A 15825-nucleotide genomic window follows, 5' to 3' on the forward strand; every position below is an offset into this window, starting at 1 on the left:
AATTATATTAACAAGTCAATGATGGAAAATGTGTCACAAATGAGGGACCATTACTTAATTAAATGTTTCTGACATGTACATAGATTCATTGCAGCATTTAGTGCAATAGCCAGGAAAAGGAAACAACAACCCAAATATCCAATGATAGATGAAAGGATAATGACCTTATATATAGAAAAATGCAGCTATATATTATACATATGTTATACATCCATAGGAGAAACAAAATCTTATAGTTTGCTGCAACTTGGATGGAGCTGGCTGGTCTCATGTTAAGTGAAATAAAGTCAGAGGAAGGTCAGATATTAAATTGTCTCTCATTTATGATATACACAGAAACAAAGGGAATAAATAGTATCAAATAAAAAACCGTTGGCCCTGAAGTACAGAACTGAGATTACCAAGCACTGGGGGAAGTGGAAGTAACATAAGGACCGTACTGGATTGGGGGCCAGTACAGCGGTAGGGCATTTGCCTTACACGCTGCTGAGCTGGGATGGACCCGGGTTGGATCTCTGGCATCCCCAGAGCCTGCCAGGAGCGATTTCTGAGTCCAGAACCAGGAGTAACCCCTGAGCACCTCTGGGTATGGCCCAAAAACAAAACAAACACAAAAAAGGACAGTACTGGGGGTCTTGGGCACCACAGTGGTAGTGAGGTACAGTAACTGTACATCAAAGTCAGAAATGTTAACACAGGGACAAGAGTGACAGCATCCCATATGTTTCCTTGAACCTGCCAGGAGTAATTTCTGAGCATAGAACCAGAAGTAACCCCTGAGTGCTGCTGGGTGTGGCCCCAAAACAAAACAAAACAAAAAAAATTTTTAAAGGAAAAAGAAGGGAGATGGCTGGTCCGATGGCAGTGATTTATCAGAACTTATTAACGTTAGTATCACAAAAGTTGGTATATAACCCCCCTTCCACTGCTCAATTTGAGTGGCTTTAAAAAAAAAAAAGCAGGGAGGGACTGGAGAGATAACACAGCGGTAGGCATTTGCCTTGCACGCAGCTGATTCGAACAGATGATGGTTAGAATCTCGGCATCACATATGGACCCCGAGCCTGCCAGGATCGACTGTGAGCACAGAGCCAGGAGTAACTCCGGAGCGCTGCCGAGTGTGAGCCAAAAAAAAAAAAAAAAGAAAAGAAAAGAAAGAAAAGAGGGCCCGGAGAGATAGCACAGCGGCGTTTGCCTTGCAAGCAGCCTATCCAGGACCTAAGGTGGTTGGTTCAAATCCCGGTGTTCCATATGGTCCCCCGTGCCTGCCAGGAGTAACCCCTGAGCACCGCCGGGGGTGACCCAAAAACGAAAAAAAAAAAAAAAAAAAGAAAAGAAAAGAAAAGAAAAGCAGGGATCAGAGAGATAGTACAGCAGTAGGGTGTTTGCCTTGCATGCAGCTGATTCAGGACAGATGGTCGTTCGAATCCTGGGATCCCATATGGTCCCCCGTGTGACCCAAAAACCAAACAACAACAACAACAAAAAAAAGAAGAAAAGCAAATTTATATGCAAATATATCATAAAGGAGAGTCCTAAATTTAGTGTGTATGGGTGCTAGTATGAGTCTATAGCTATCTTTTTTTTTTCTTCCCTTTTTGGGTCACACTGTGACGCTCGGGTTACTTCTGGCTATGTGTTCAGAAATTGCCTCTTGGGGTCGGTGAGGTGGCGCTGGAGGTAAGGTGTCTGCCTTGCAAGCGCTAGCCAAGGAAGGACCACGGTTCCATCCCCCGGCGTCCCATATGATCCCCCAAGCCAGGGACAATTTCTGAGCGCTTAGCCAGGAGTAACCCCAGAGCATCAAATGGGTATGGCCCGCAAAACCAAAAAAAATAAAAGAAAGAAAGAAAAAAGAAATCGCCTCTTGGCTTGGGGGACCATATGAAACACCGGGGATCAAACGAAGGTCCGCCCTGGTTTGGATCTCTGCCATGTGCAAGGCAAACACCCTACTTCTGTGCTATTGCTTCGGCCCCTCTGTAGCTATCTTGAAGTAATAAAATGGTTACCACAAATCTAAGACATTTTTAAAGATGTGGAATTATGGGTAGTGATGCCAAAGGAGAAAGGAAGAGGGAAAAATGTGAACTGAAAAAAGAAAAGAAAAACCACCCTGAAAGTATTATTTCTTTCTCTTGGTAAAAAGGTACCAAGAGGTTTTCATTACAACTAAAAAGGACCAATTAAAGTATGGGGGGGGGGGAAGTACTCCTTTGCATAGTCAAATGTGAGGCAGGAAAATATAATGTCAACAGAAATTACTATAGCAGGTTTCAGTAAATGATTGCAGAACAATAAGGCTTTGTTAATCCCATACTGGTTTATTCAAATAGCATGTAATTCAAAGCAATTGCTACTCCCTAGGCAGGAATTTACAATTGGTACAGCTGAAGGGAGGATAATGTGTCATTCCAAGGGGAAGGCAGTTCTGGAAAGAGCTTTGTGGTTGGAGAACCTCAGATGTCCCCAAGCAGCTCTGAAGCAAGCCAAGTAAAACAAAACGACTGAGAACCACCCTGTGAAGTCAGCTGGTTTCACACTGAGCAGCATTTCCCTGTTCGTCTGCCTTTTTAGTGGCTGGTAAAATGTCCCCAGAGTAGTGAATAAGGATGGGAGTCAAAGAAACTGAGGGCCAAGATGAGCTACTTTTAGAAAATGACTCTTTTACCCCCTGGCAAGGGTCGGGCCATACCAGTCCATTCAAGAGAAGGCACCAGTCTGTACAGCCCCTGTGTATTTACCTGAGAATGACCGTGAATAAAGCATACTCCCATGTTTATGACATTGCATAAGATCCAGACATGAGTCAACTGCAAGAGAAGGCTTGAATCAGAATATATTTTGAACAATTTTGGTCAACAATCCTGCAGAGAACTAAAACAAAACAAAAAATCCCCACAAAAACCTCCAGTTTTATGTTCTCATTTTTGTGGGATCAAAAGGGGATAGCTTAAAATTCCATAATTAACATTTTCGGTTTGTAGATATACTTGGTGGTGATCATGGCTTATTTCTGACTCTGCTTAGAAATTACGCTGGTAGTCTTCAGGAGATTGTATGGAATGCCAGGGATTGAACATAGGTTGACTCTGTGCAAGGCAAGCACCTTACCTGCTGGACTATTGCTCAACTCACTCTGTAACTTCATAAAAGGATCATAAGTGGTTTATATCTTTCATTATTGCCCCTTCCTTTAATTGGTTTTAATTGGTTTATCATTCATTTGCAACATAAAATTTCAGGGGTGCAGCTCCACTCAGCTTTGGTGCCAGGGTTGTGACTTAGAGGTAGAATGTATACCTCACATGTAAAGTGCTGGGTTCAATACCTGGCACTGCAAAATAAAACACTCAGCTTTGGGATCCAGGCATACAGTGAGTGGGTAGGGTGTTTGCCTTGTACACAGCCAACCTGAGTTCAATTTCTGGCATCCCATATGGTCCCTCGAGTACTGCCAGGAGTAATCCCTGAGCATTGCTGAATTGTGGCCCCCAAACAAACAAAAACCACTCAGCTTTGATCCCTACTATTGATTGAATCATGCTGTTAGGGACACCAAGACATGTCAGACTCTAACAACATATTGTGAGTCCATGCTGAGCACCTAGTGCTGGTGGAGGAACTAATTAGGTTAATAATTGACTTTAAGAGTCCTGGTTTCAGTCCTGACAAAGGAATAAATATCTAAGCTAATATAGAACCCAACTTCAATTGGTGGTCATGTTTGACCTGAGGGTAACATGTAAACTTAAGAAAAGATACCCTGGCCAGGGAGATAACTCAAGTGGCTGAATCATGCATGTAATCCGAAGTTTGATGATGCCACAAGGTCCTGAATACTGCCACATGTAGCCTTGTGGCTCCCCAACACCTCCAAGTCTAAGCACTGAACTTTTCGGCCAGCAAAATTGGGCTAAGTATTCCTGGGAGTGGCCCTTTATACCTGGAGCACTTCCTTAGAAAATTCCCCATTGGGCCCGGAGAGATAGCACAGCAGCATTTGCCTTGCAAGCAGCCGATCCAGGACCAAAGGTGGTTGGTTCAAATCCCGGTGTCCCATATGGTCCCCCGTGCCTGCCAGGAGCTATTTCTGAGTAGACAGCCAGGAGTAACCCCTGAGCACCGCCAGGTGTGGCCCAAAAACCAAAAAAAAAAAAAGAAAGAAAGAAAGAAAATTCCCATTCGCCCCACCACCAAAAGGAAGGAAGGGAGAAAGAGAAAGAAGGAAGAAAGAGAGAAAGAGGGAGAGAGAGAGAAAGAGAAAGGAGGGAGAGAGAAAGAAGAAAGAGGGAATGAGGGAGAGAGAAAAAAAGAAGAGATCCATTTCAACAAATTTCATATTAAATTTTTATTTAGGGGGCTGGGAAGGTGGCGCTAGACATAAGGTGTCTGCCTTGCAAGCGCTAGCGTAGGACCGCGGTTCGATCCCCCGGCGTCCCATATGGTCCCCCCAAGCCAGGGGTGATTTCTGAGTGCATAGCCAGGAGTAACCCCGAGCGTCAAACGGGTGTGGCCCAAAAACCAAAAAAAAAAAAAAAAATTTATTTAGGTTCGGGTCCACATTCAGCTTACTCTGTCCTTAGGGATCAATGCTGGTGGATCTTGGGGACCATATGTGGTGCTGGAAAGTCAAATCCTGGTCAGACTTGCATGACAAGTACATTATCCTTTGCACTATCTTCCCAGCCCAGCAAATTTCAATTACCCTTTCATGGTCTGGGATTCTAAACCATGTTTACTTGTTTGCAGTTGGATTATGACATGCTACTTCTCAAATATCTGCATCTCCTCATTGATCCCAGCCCTTCTTTCATAGTTCTATGTATGTGCAACTGAGACAAAGATGTAACTTCTGAGTTGATGCATAGAAAAACATCTGTGGTCCTCCATTCTTTTCTACTAGCAGCAGGACATAGAGCTGTGAGTGTAATGACACAACTCCACATGCCAGAGCCTCTGTCAACCAGGGTGTGTGTGTGTGTGTGTGTGTGTGTGTGTGTGTGTGTGTGTATGTGTGCATTCAGAGGGGGTAGTTATAACACCCAGCAGCACAGAGAAGCATGCAGTGCTGGGGACTGAACTTGGGGCTTTTGTATGCCAAGAATGTCCCAGGCTGTTGAGTCAACTTCAGATCCAAAACCAGGGTTCTTACTGGATTCTCTGGTCACCTCCTCCTACTCCACCAGTTTGTCATTAAGTGAAAGTGAGACTAAACTCTTATTATGTCAAGTTGATTCTAGGGTTAATTTGTTTCTGAGACATTGTCTAGGCAAATAGGGTGCTTTTTCTAGATCTTTATAAAAAAAGAAACTCCATCTGGAGGAAGGATGAACCATCTGAGCTATGCAGTCCTTGAATGACCCACTGAGGTTCTGCCTGGCTGCCTTTGCATCAAGTGTCCCAACATTACTTCACTCCACCCCTGCTTTGCCAATGCTCCTGCAGGGAGTAGAGAAGGCAGGAGTGAGCAAGGGCCCGGTCAGATCAGATCAGTTCCCTTCTGATGGCTTCTCTTCTTCACTGGCTTCCTCTTGAAATTTCAGGCTCTCTAAACATATGGTAAAAATCAGTGAAATTATTCATTGTGGTTTTCATTTGAGTAAGTTTCCGTTCCTAAGAAGGGTCTTAACAAAACAGGAAGTTTTTCTTGGATTCAGCAATGGAACTCTGTTTTCTGACATTAGTTTCTACCAACTTCTGCAAATCTCTGTTTTCCTACTTCGTGTCAGAGGGTGGGGCAAATAAAACTGAGATAAAACCAGAAAATGTTGATTAGTAAGCTGCCTGGGTTTGGAAAGGAAAAGGAAGGGGCAGGAAGACAAAAGTCTGAGTAGAGTTCACATTCTCCCATCACACTGCTTTGTCTCTTTGACCTCAGTGAAGAGGTAAGAAGGGGGAAGTAAGGAGCTAAGATCTCTGGATAGTTGGTACTCTTTTGACAGTCCCCCATGATATGTAGACCTGCCATAACACATGTTTCATGTGCATTTTGACAGGATTCACATTTAGGATGCAGTGCTATATATAGTTGTCAAGAAATGGAAACTCAAATGTACAAAGACTGCAAATAAAGAATACATGGTACACATATCTAGTGGAATACCACTCAACTATAAGAGGAAATCCGGATGGGACCACAGTTGGGGGACATGCTAGGTAAATAAGTCAGAAAGAAATGCATGACCTTATTCATATATAAAATATAGAGAAGCAAAGCTAGGGAAGAAACAAAACCAAAAGAAAATAAACCTTTGGACTCAGATCACAGGACTGAGTTTGGAGGGAATGAAAGGGACTCAATAGAGTGAAGAGATACTGGTACTTGGATGGCTAGTGTAGTAACACATTTTGAAGAGGTGTAAAATTAAACCTCTACAGTCTTTTTTTTTTTTTTTCCTTCAGGTTTTTGGGTCACACACGGCAGCACTCAGGGGTTACTCCTGGCTCTATGCTCAGAAATCACCCCTGGCAGGCACGGGGGACCATATTAAAGGCAAACATCTTACCTCCATGCTATCTCTCTGGCCCCTCTACATAGTCTTATAAGTCAATGTTACCTCGAAATTTTTAAATAAATATAAAGTTTTATTTGGTTTGTTTTGGGGCCACATCTGGAGGTGCTTAGGGGTTACTCCTGGTGCTAAACTTAGAAACTACTTCTGGCAGGTTTGAGAGACTGTATGGGATGCTGGGGATCTAACCAGCATCATCCATGTGCAAGGCAAACTTCCTACCTGTTGTGCCAGTGCTGTGGCCCCATATTTTGTTTTGGGGCTATGCTTGGCTGTACCTAGGGTTTACTTCTATCTCTATGCTCAGGGATCATTCCTAATGGTATTCAGTAGACCATATGGTGCCAGGATCAAATCTGGGTTGGGGGGGGCAGAGAGATAGCACAACAGGAGGGCATTTGCCTTGCACGAGGCCGAGCCAGGACAGACCTGGGTTCAATTTCTGGCATCCCATATGGTCTCCCAAGCCTGCTAGGGTGATTTCTGAGTCAGGAGTAATCCCTGAGCACTGCTGGTGTGGCCCAAAAAATAAAATCTGGGTTGGCCATGTGCAAGGCAAGCCCCTTCCCCAAAGTACTATCTTTGTCTCAACAAAAATGTAGTTTTAGGGGCTGGTGCGGTGGCGCTAGAGGTAAGGCATCTGCCTTGTAAGCGCTAGCCTAAGATGGACCGTGGCTCAATCCCTCAGCATCCCATATGGTCGGTCCCCTGAAGCCAGGAGCGATTTCCCCCTAAGCCAGGTGTAACCTTTGAGCGTCAATGGGTGTGCCCCCAAAACAAACCAAAACAAAAAAACCCACCAAAAACAAAAATGTTGTTTTAATGGGAAAAATATTTTTTAATAGGGGACCACATTCATTGGTGCTTAGGGGTTATTACTCCCTTGCTCAGTACTTTTGCATGTAAACCATGTGGTGTAGTCCACTGGCCACTCTCTCTCCAGCTGCAGGAAAATTTTATATGCATCACTTCTGAGTTCCTACTCCATGGGAACAGAAAACATGTCTATCTGGTTCTGGATATATGCCACATGGTACACACCCAGAAGTATTTTATTCTCATAACCATCTTCTATGATTCTGAAAAACCAAATATAATTTCTACTTAAAATGTGGAGAAATAAAAAATAATTTAATTTTACATAGTATTACTCACAGGTTATGACACTTACCTTGTATGTAGCAACCTCAGTTTGATTCCTGAGCACAGGAAAAACTTCAGAACACTTCAAAGCAGGAATGAGCTTGATGCACTGCTGGGTGTGCTGCCTGCACCCTCATTTCTTTTTTCTTTTTTAATAAGAGGAGTGGAACTGAAGGGGCCAGAGCCATAATAGTACAGTGGGGTAGGGTGTTTGTCACGCATGCAGCTGACCTCATAGGTTCCCTGTGCCCCATCAGAAGTGATCCCTGAGTGCAGAACCAGGAATAAGCCCTGTTCACTGAGTGCGGCCCAAAAACCACACACACACACACACACACACACACACACACACACACACACACACACACACACACACACACACACACACACACCCCAATCAATAAATTTAAAAAAGAGAGGGGGCTGGGCGGTGGCACTAGAGGTAAGGTGCCTGCCTTGCCTGCGCTAGCCTTGGAGGGACCACAGTTCGATCCCCCAGCATCCCATATGGTCCCCCAGCCAGGAGCAACTTCTGAGTGCATAGCCAGGAGTAACCCCTGAACATTACCGGGTGTGGCCCAAAAACCAAAAAAAAAACAAAAAATAAATAAATAAAAAATAAGAGATTTTATGTAAATATGTACCTAAAATATTATTGTCAACAATATGTAAGCCACTATGATCAAAATAAAAATTTATATTAAAAAAAAAAATAAAAGAGAGAAAAAGAGGCTGAAAGGCCCAAAACCCTCCGACCCAAATAAGCAGAACTCTGGTCTACTTGTAAGAGTTTGAAATCCATCCAAACTACTTTGAATCTAAAACAATGCTTGGTATATTTCATCATTTTGTCTGAGAATTCCTTTATAAGGTATTCTTCTGATACTATGGTCATATTTCAGCCCCCCCCCCCCTTTTTTTTCCAATAAGAAACACATAGCAGCATCAGAATTGAAAACTTCCTGGGGCCAAAGCCCATTTTGGTTTCAACCAACCAACTCTAAGCAGAATTTGTGGGGCCCTGGGCTCTGAACAAGGGGGATGCCATTTTGTAAAGGGCTACATGTTAGGCTTCTCTTTCTCAAGCCTAAGTTTCCATAACACTGCCCTGAGTTAACTAGCCACATCAGGTAATCTATCTAGAAAGGACACCAGAGAGCAGTAGGAAGGTACCCTAGAGAACAGCCAAACGTCTTAAAGATCATCAGAAGCTAGAACCTCCTCATCCCCTCCCTATATAAACTGGCTTGTGACCTTGGCAGGGGTCGTCTCCTTTGGGAGAAGGTCAGTTTGGGGCCTGTGGCTGACAGAATAAAGTTTTGTTTTTCTTTACTACAATAATGTGGTCTCATCCTTCAACTCTGGACTCTAACAAATTGATTTAGAGATTGTAAGTCTTTTGACATCATTCCTGTCCCACAGCATCTTAGCTTTGTTATTTGCTGTAAACAGATGTAAAATCCCACAAGCACAAACACACCCATATAAAAGTTAATTATTAAAATGCCTCCTCATAAAACTCAATGTAAATGAATAGTGCCTTGAAGTCCACTAGGCTTTTGTCTTGATCCCCTCCACTAGTACAGATAATTGAGATTTGACAGAATTAATTTTTTTTTTTTGTCTTCAGTCAGATCTCTCAATTCTGAATCCTGTTATTTTGGAAAATTCTGTAGTAATTATTAAGAAAATAGTTAATGGTTGATGCTTTAAGCTGTTTTTTTCAAATCCATTTTGCCAAGAGAGGAACTGGGATTTGTTAAGTTAACAGACCTTTCCTGGGTCGACAAGTTTTGTTGGAACTTGCAGAGGGAACACATATGGATAAGGATCCTTATGCTAGGCTTCTAAGAGTTCCAGGAAGCTTAACTTCCCATGAAGCACCCTGCTTGGGACAGCAGGCTTTAGAAAACAACCCAAAGAACCCACTGGGATGAAAGAGGTGCGTTTGTTTTTCATGTTGTGGCCCCTCCCCCATGCCTGTGTCTGGCTTTCATTAATACTTCCCCACCCACACAAACCTTGGCATTCACTGAGATTCTTACTATTGCAGGCTAAGGTGTAAACGTGGAGGAAGCCTTTAAAGTCAAGAGCGAATTGGGAATGGGAGGAGGGAGTTAAAGAAAAAGTAATGGAGAGTAATGCTTGGCTTAGTGAATGGGCACTGTCTGAAAGGCCCACTGATTTGAAGGGCTGCTGAATGTAGTTCTGGCAGCTAAGACAGCGCCTTGGTTTTGTGGCACCTTTTCCAGTGTATGACAGCCTGATTGTGATCAGTGTGTGAGCACCCCTCCCCCCTCCTTTTTTTTTATATGCATGCACGGCCAGAGGTCAGTGCTCCCAAGCAGGCTAGAGGTCCCATAGCCTTAGCCTTAGTAGGAGTGTCGATAGTTCTACCTTAAAAATACTTGTTCCGGGGCTGGAGAGACAGCATGGAGGTAAGGCGTTTGCCTTTCATGCAGAAGGTCATCGGTTCGAATCCCAGCGTCCTATATGGTCCGTCCTGTATGGTCCCCCGTGCCTGCCAGGTGCAATTTCTGAGCAAGGAGCCAGGAGTAACCCCTGAGCACTGCCGGGTGTCGTGACCAAAAACACCACACACACACACACACACACACACACACACACACACACACACATTCCTTGTTGCCAGGCAGAGAGATCAGAAGGGGCAGACTAACTCCATGAATCTCCCGTTTTATTAAATTTTTTTTTTTTTTGTTGTTTTTGGGTCATGCCCAGCAGAACTCAGGGGTTACTCCTGGCTCTATGCTCAGAAATCGCTCCTGGGGCCGGAGAGATAGCATGGAGGTAAGGCATTTGCCTTGCATGCAGAAGGTCATTGGTTCGGATCCCAGCATCCCATATGGTCCCCATAAACTGGCCCCAGTTTATTTATTAATTTTTTTCCGGTCCACACCCGTTTGATGGTCAGGGGTTACTCTGGGCTAAGCGCTCAGAAATTGCCCCTGGCTTGGGGGGACCATATGGGACGCCGGGCGATTGAACCGTGGTCCTTCCTTGGCTAGTGCTTGCAAGGCAGACACCTTACCTCTAGCACCACTTCGCCGGCCCCAGTTTATTAATTCTTAACCTCTACCCAACCTTCAATCAGACCTGCCTGACTAGAATTGGAAACAGAATATAGGGATTTATTTTACAGAAATATTTAAGTGTTCCAGTAATAACAAATGTATTCCAATGGAAAAAAAATACTTGGTGTCGGGGCTGGAGAGATAGCATGGAAGTAAGGCGTTTGCCTTGCATCCAGAAAGACAGTGGTTCGAATCCCATATGGTCCCCCCGTGTCTGCCAGGGGTGATTTCTGAGCTTGGAGCTAGGAATGACCCCTGAGCGCTGCTGGGTGTGACCCAAAAACAAAACAAAACAAAAAACCCCAACAAAACAAAAAATAAACCTTGTTGCCCTGGCAGTGAATATATGCAAGATTTTCGGGAAAAGGATATGTCTTCCTTTGAAAAACATGAGGTGAAGAGGTAGGAGAGAGAAGAGGAAAGCACTTCTCTTGCACTACAGATGGTCCTGAGTCCTATTAAGGGTCACTAGAAAGCACAGAGCCAGAAATCGGCCCTGAGCACTGTTGAGTGACCTCTCTCCAACCTCCCAAAAAAACCACACTGGGGTGCCCAACAAATGTGAAACTCATCTGGGTTCTAATGACCATTATGGCAAGATTAGGCAGGTAGGCTTTCTTGAAAATGAGGAAGCTATAAAATTAATGGTTTGGGTTGGGGGAATGCTCATGGGCTAGAGTGCATGCATTGTTTATAAAGGTTCTGCATTTGATCCCCAGCACCACATGGCCCCCCAACCATTGCCAGAGATGACCCTAATCCAAACAAAAAACCTAGAATTGATGATTTATTGGCTGAAGGGAGCTATGAGATTCTTACACTTCTGAAGACCTGAATAACTCAAAATTCCCCCTTGGGGGAAATGTTTCTGATGTAGTGCTGAAGCCAAGAACTTGAAAATCTAGCTCAAGTTGCAAGTCTGGTTGTGATGCTTGGTATATAGTTGGTATTACTCAATTTGCTCCTTTGGAAAGAGCAATGATACCTTTAATGAATTGTGATTGAGAGGTTTAATAAATAGTGTCCATAATGCCCTGCATGTCCAAGTAAAGCTGAGTTGATCACTCTTTGAGAAAATTGACATGAATGACAAGATTTAGCACTGAAATAATAGAATAATAAACTCTAAAACATGTAGGAAAAAATGGGGACATATATTATATCCAGGACCAACTGAAAAGGCAGAAATAATCTTATTTTTGCCTTTGCAATCTAAAAACAACACACTAGAGGGCACCAATACACAATCAGTAACTGTTTTGATCATGTTCACAACTCCCAGATCTCTAATCAGTAATGGATTCATGCCAAAAGACCCTCCAAAAAATAGTATGTGTCAGAGATAGCACAACAGTAGGGCGTTTGCCTTGCATGCAGCTGATCCAGGACAGATGGTGGTTCAAATCCCGGCATCCCATCTGGTCCACCTGTGCCTGCCAGGAACAATTTCTGAGTGCAGAGCCAGGAGTAACCCCTGAGCACTACTGGTTGTGACCCAAAAACAAAATAAGGTATATGGCATTTTATGATAAGATAACCATTTGGTAAGAACCATTAAGAATACATGCTATATATTGATCAATTCATAATTTGCCTCTATTTGATATTACTCAAAGTGCCTTCAAGACAGGAGTTTCTTTTTCTTCTGACAGCTTAGAAGGGAAAGCATAGGGGAATCCAAACAAAATTAAAACATTTTGGGGCCGGAGAAAGAGCATGGAGGTAGGGCATTTGCTTTGCATGCAGAAGTGTGGTGGTTTGAATCCCAGCATCCCACATGGTCCCCTGAGCCTTCCAGGAGTGATTTCTGAGTGTAGAGCCAGAAGTCACCCCTTTGTGCTGCTGGGTGTGACCTAAAAACCAAACCAAACCAAACCAAAAACATTTTCCTGAAATGTGTGTGTACACTTTTCCCTATCAACTTCAAACTCACAGCATCATCGCTACTTCTTTTATCACTGCTTCTTAATTCTTTAATCACTTAAAAATTTTTTTTGTTTTGGTTTAGGGACACATCTGGTGGCACTCAGGACTTACTCCTGGTTCTGTGCTCAGGAATCATTCCTAGTAGTGCTCCGGGGACCATAAGGAATGCAGGGGATTGAACCTGGGTTGGCCACATGCAAGGCAAATACCCTCCCCACTGTGCTATCACTCTATCCTTAAAAATATTTTTTATAAATTCCTTAATTGAGGAGCTGGCGTGATAGCACAGCAGTAGAGTATCTGCCTTGCACATATGCTTCCTATGTCTGCCAGTAATTATTTTGGAGCCCAAAATCCAAATAAATAAATACTTTAATTGAATCACCGTGATAACTACAAAGTTGTTCATGATTTTCAGTTATACTACATGCAACACTCTTCATAAGTGTATATTTCCTCCCCCACTAATATCCTGTTTCCCTCCCCACCTCGCGTGCTTGAACGGCAGACATTTTTCTCTATTTTTTTTTTAGACACTGTGGTTTGCAATATTGTTACTGAAGAGGCCTTTATCATCTTTTTTGGGGGAGGGTCACACCCAGCAGCACACAGGGGTTACTCCTGTATCACCTTTTAAAAAAATAAAGTTCTGGGGCCGGAGAGATAGCATGGAGGGTAAGGCGTTTGCCTTTCATGCAGAAGGTCATCGGTTCGAATCCCAGTGTCCCACATGGTTCCCCGAGCCTGCCAGGAGCGATTTCTGAGCATGAAGCCAGGAGTAACCCCTGAGCACTGCTGGGTGTGACCCAAAAACCAAAAAAAAAAAAAGTTCATTAACAGAATATTCATAAGCTTCATAGTAGTTTCCAAAATCACTTGTTATTGTCATAGCAATAATACATCACACTGCGTAACATTTAGAAGACAGGAATTTATTAACATTTGATTAATAAATTTGATGCATATCTTCAAATTTTCTTACAAATATGTTTTAATATATTTTTATTTAAGTACCACGATTACAAACATGATTATAGTTGGGTTACAGTCACAAACAGAACACCCCCCTTCACCAGTGTAACATTCCCCCACCCAATGCTCCCTCCCCCCTCCCCATCCCCTGCCTGTATTTGAGACAGGCATTCTACTACAGTTATTTGTTTTTAAGTTCAGTAAATTGTTCACCACCGGAGTTTATTGGAATAAGATCGACTCTGGGCTCCAGGCATTAATTAGTCATTTTTTGCATGTCATTAAATATACGTACATTTAATTTTGATGTGTAGTATATTTATGTAAAAATCAAATGCTCTAAAATCTGTTTCCCATCCTTAGGAAAAGTTCCTGACTGTGGCCATCTTGAGACCTTGTTTCCTCTGTACCCTGTGCCCCATTTACATAAATTTTACCTGTGCCTCCCTTGGAATAAATATTCTGGGAACATACAGGCAGCCATGTGTCTCCTTACTTCAGGATGCTCTAAAGTATAAGGAACCTCCAGTTATTTAACTTTTGTAGGGATTAGAACATTTCACTCCACAGTGGCAATTGTGATGACCAAAAACACCATTCCTTCTGCTATAGGATTCTAAGAATAGTTCATGTGTGAAGTGAGGATTTAAGAGATCTGTAAAGATTGCAGAAAGCAAGCAAAATTTAACTTGGAAAGTTATTATGCCTAAACATTTCAAAATAACTGCAATTTATCATGTTTGCAGTTCAGTTTTTACTGGAAGATGATCTTTGTATGTTTATCATTGCCTTTAAAGGTACAGAAAGCATAGATTACTGCTAGCCATTGGAGAAACTGGAAAAACATATGTAGCATCTATTTATTGTGCTGGGGACAGACCCAGGGGCTCGGGCTCTACTCCCATGCTCATTTACCAGAAATGCTGCTTTTCAGCCCGTTTGTAATAGGGAAGGCTTTGGGGAGCATGACCTGCTGTCACCTCAGTCAGCAGCCAAGAATGTACTTGGGAAATAGCTAGTCAACCTCATTTCCATTTCTTCTTTAAACAAAAATTGGTGCAATGCTCAGTGCTTAACTCTTGGCTCTGCACTCAGGGATCACTGCAGGTGGCTCTCAAGGGACCATAGAGGATGCTAGGGAATTGAACCCCCCAGTTCAGTTCAGTCGTGTCTTACGAGGCAAGCTCCCTACCCGTTTTACTATAGCTCTGGCTTTCTCGTTTCCATGTTTTCTGTAATAAAAGAACAATTAAGTCAGACTGTGACTTTCCACCATCTCTATAACAACAATCTCATGTAAAAACTGCAAAAAGATCAAGGAAATCTCTTTCGAACCAGGAGCCTGGAAGATAGGAACAGTCAAGGGTTCCCTCCCTTTTAGGGTAGGAAGCCATTCTCTGTGGAAGGACGCAGTTTCCCATCTCAACTGGGCACAAAGGGCGAAATCCTCACAAAACCCTGGCCAGGTTTTGTGACTCTACTGTGTCTCATTATTAAGGGCAAACAACTCGTTCCTTTTAATTACTGTGTGGCTGAGAAAGAGGCACAGAGCCGAGGATCAAGTAACCTTTAAGATCTGGATGCAGCTGGTCAGGGTGTGGGTCGGGCGCTAACTCAAACAGGTCGCCTGCGCTCACCGTCGCTCGGGTGAATAATGGAAAGTCATTTCCTCCGAGGCGCAGGACAATGGAATGGCCCCGCCGGGGTTTCCGAAGATGGCGGCGGCGCTGGGCCGAGAGCGAGCCAAGTGCGTCACTACCCGGCAAGGTGGAAATGGCGCGCTACAGATCTCGGAAGAAATCCTGCGAACGGCTCGGCTCGGCTCGGCTCAACAAAGAGGGGCCAAAGTGACACCCTGACAGCGCAAGCGGGCAGGACAGACCCCGAGAGCGAGGTCGCTGGGCGGAAGTGGGAAGGGGAGCCCCAAGCGAAGGAAGTGCGTTTCGGGGGCTCCTCCGAGATGACGAGCCAGGGCAGCGGGAGTGCAGCCGCATATCGCCCACCTTCCGTCCCGCGCCGCAGGACCCGGGGGGCCTTTGCACCCGCCGGGCGGCGGCGAAGGTGACCCGCCAGCCCCTCCCCCGGCGGGAGGGCGGCGCCCCAGTGACGCAGGAAGCGGCGTGGGCAACGCCCTGGACTGTGCCGGGCCGCCCGCGTTCCGACTCGCCCCGGGA

The 15825-nt window shown here is 44.1% G+C and overlaps 1 protein-coding gene across 1 annotated transcript in view; it reads left to right on the forward strand.

Annotated features, from left to right (window-relative positions):
- The window catches only part of LOC126022747 (small nuclear ribonucleoprotein E), a 417272-nt gene that overhangs the window by 176177 nt on the left and 225270 nt on the right, over positions 1-15825 (forward strand). The gene's annotated exons all lie outside the window — the stretch shown is intronic.

Source organism: Suncus etruscus, chromosome 1, assembly GCF_024139225.1.
Source record: "Suncus etruscus isolate mSunEtr1 chromosome 1, mSunEtr1.pri.cur, whole genome shotgun sequence".
Lineage (NCBI taxonomy): Eukaryota > Metazoa > Chordata > Mammalia > Eulipotyphla > Soricidae > Suncus > Suncus etruscus.